The sequence below is a fragment of the Artemia franciscana genome, chromosome 20 (assembly GCF_032884065.1).
Source record: "Artemia franciscana chromosome 20, ASM3288406v1, whole genome shotgun sequence".
NCBI lineage: Eukaryota > Metazoa > Arthropoda > Branchiopoda > Anostraca > Artemiidae > Artemia > Artemia franciscana.
In genome coordinates, this window is record NC_088882.1 from 13472173 (window position 1) to 13472567 (window position 395).

Consider the following 395-nt stretch of genomic DNA (forward strand, 5'->3'; position numbering starts at 1 on the left):
GGGGAGTAAAAAATCTCGGGGGCAAATTTCTGCCAATATGTCTATAGGATTCAACAATTAAACAGAATGAGAAGTGCCTACTGATTAGAGAAAAAAATATGTTGAAAAAAAGCTAAAGCCATGATCTTCTGCTTCTTGTTTTATATGTATGCCATACAAAAAACAGTCTTTTTCATAGCTGAAACCTAGTAACAACCGAAACACTATTTTTCAAGAGAAAAAGCATAATGTTATGACGTCAGATAGACAATAATTTGTAAAATACGGCAGAAAGACGCAGGTTTGGTCAAAGAGAAGTGTTATCAAGATAAATTTAAGCACGTAGATGTCAGCATCAGCTTTCAAATGAGCTCTTAAATAACTCTCTACGATGTTCCAGTGCCCTATTAGCAATG